Source organism: Fringilla coelebs (assembly GCF_963513975.1).
Source record: "Fringilla coelebs genome assembly, chromosome: 6".
Taxonomy (NCBI): domain Eukaryota; kingdom Metazoa; phylum Chordata; class Aves; order Passeriformes; family Fringillidae; genus Fringilla; species Fringilla coelebs.
The window spans coordinates 56,157,746-56,160,441 of NC_140034.1; positions in this window are offsets into that span (position 1 = coordinate 56,157,746).

Here is a 2,696-nt window from a genome sequence, read left to right on the forward strand (position 1 = left end):
TAGCATTCATGGGCAATTGTCAGGTCCTTACTGAGGTGTAGCTGGCTGAACAGTGTAGTGTCCAATGCCTGGATTAAAGTCTCTCATTTGTTCTACATAATTCAAAGGTCTCAAGCTAAGAAAAACACCCTACCTATATTTAATTAAAAGTAATTATTTCAATAATTCCAAGATAGAGAACCTGTAAGATTCTGAAAATTAAGAATTGATTTTTATTTCTTTTGTATTTTCTGAGCTGTCCATTTACCACAATAAATACAACAGTATTTACAACCCCTACTTATCCTACTTTTGAAACTTTCAGGTGAAAAGCACTGGGCCTGTTACTGCTCTGGTTAATGTTCTGAAGCCTTTTGCTCAGTTTGATGTTTCTGCATTATTCTACTTGGTGAAATAAAATTATTGAAAAGTTAAAAATTTTATTAGAAAAATACTTATTTTATAATATAGTGTTTCTTAAAGTTACTGATTGCTGAGGGGTTTATCTAAAAAGTGGGTGGGAAGTAGTGTGTTTCACTTAAGGAGCCTTGTTGGATAATCAAGAAGAGGAAAAGTTCCACAAACAGCAATGTGTACCTTTCAATTTTCTTTCATCTATGCCATCTTTTTTGCTAACACAGATCAATCTGTCTTTCCTGGGTTCACTGCATCTCTCACACTGATCCTCCTGCTCCTTTCCCTTCCACAGCTATGCCAGCCATCCTTCTGAGAGGACAAACACCTTGAGACAGGTGCCTCTCCCACCGCACGGCTGGAGGCAAGAACAGCCAACGTGAGAGGCTGGGTGTGGAGCAGAGCTCCCAGCTGAGACTCTCTCCATGTCAGCAGCAGAATTTGTTCTGCAGTGACTTTAATTTTAGTCATCTACATTAAAACACGTCTAAAAATTACAAGAAACTCTAGCGGTCATTTTTATATAAAAGGATAAATAGAGCATTTTATTAACACTTTTTGCAGCAACAAAAGTGACACAGTCCACATCTTTTTCATTAAACACAGCAGAAGCTATGGTCACGTTTTACATCACTTTGAGGCACAAAGCAAAATACTTCTTTTCTTAAGGTCAAGGTATGATTTGCATTAAAAAAAAGGAGAAAAAACAATCCTCAAGTTGTATATTGCGGTAGCAGGGTTTCCAATCACTAGCACAATACAATGAACAGACCAAGAATCCAGAATGGATTGTTACATACAATAATATTCATTTGATTGAATTAAGAAATGGATCATTGTTGTCATTTTAGAGTATTAAGAAGTGGTCTGGTGTTGCTAACTTCAGTTGGTTCAGTTTGGTTCAATCCCAACAACCCCAAGTATATACAACAAGCTAAATGGAGGTTAATATATATCATCTAGAAGGTTATGCACTTCAGAATGCATTGCACTTATTGCTTGGTACACTAATGTTGCAGTCACTGTTGAGTTATGCTCAAAGGACAAGCGTGATGCTTGTTGGCTTCTTCCAACCCAACACTAGTTATTTACCACTTTGGTTTATTGTGAGATTTTTTTGTTGCTCATATTCAGTGTCCGTTATTATTAGGTTTGATTGAAAGACAAATACATCTTTTATTTCAGGGATTTCTAAAATAACAACATTTTTCTATAATTACAGTATCTTCAATAAACATATCTATGTATACAACTGTGGCACAATGTGTAAAAATATGAAAGCTATTAAGGGAAGAATAAGGGTTAAATTATACTCTGTTTCTTCTATTGGTTTCAAAATATCCTGCAAAACAAATGCATCCTTTTTATAGGGCTATTTGCACATAGTAAACTTCTCTTTGGAATTTTGTAAAAGACTATATTCTTTTCTATGTTATATTGGGGTATTTTTTCTCTTTCTAAAGACACCAGTACAAATTCAGAATACACTGCAAAGAATAGAATAATAAAGCTTGCTTTTTGATAAAGGGATTTGCCAGGCTGCCTGAAAAGTCAGACTCAATATTTTATATTGTTTTTACATTAGTGGATAAATGCAGGGAAGAACATGACAATGTCTATAATTTCATGAGGTTCTATAAAGGATAGAAATAAGGAATTTGTGCCCAAACATTCAGTATAAAACTCCTAAATAATTCCTACTATCACAGAGTAGCCTGCAGCATGTAATCACCATAAACATACAATATGCCCTATTTGTTCTTTAGGCTTGATACAATTACCACTAAGGGAACTGGATCAATCCTCATCAACGCCTGGGACTCAACCTTTCTTCTTCAAGAAAGCTCTTGTCCTAGACTGAACACACAACTCCTACATTGCACTGAGTAAATGTGTGTCTTTAACACAACCTCAATACAGTGTAACAAATATATAAGTGCATTTTTAATGATCAAGTAATTTTGGCTTTCTAAAAAGAGCATTAGATGTGCCAACTTGGTTGCTTAGTTGTGCTTTAATCTGTAATTATGAGTTTTAGCTCTTGTATACTGTAAAGTATCTACTTGCCTCTATAGTTTTGACCAGTAAACCCTTAAAACTCTAATGTTTATAGAACAAATATAACCTAATGAAAGTGATAACATCACAACTCATACAGATTGCACTTTGATGTATTTTTTTACAGTAAGACCTTCCTGTTTGATATGTGTTTACATGTTTATACCACATTTTATTTCTGTGTGCAAACAATCACAATGAATTTAATCACAAACACTACAAAATATACCAAATATTTAGGTTTG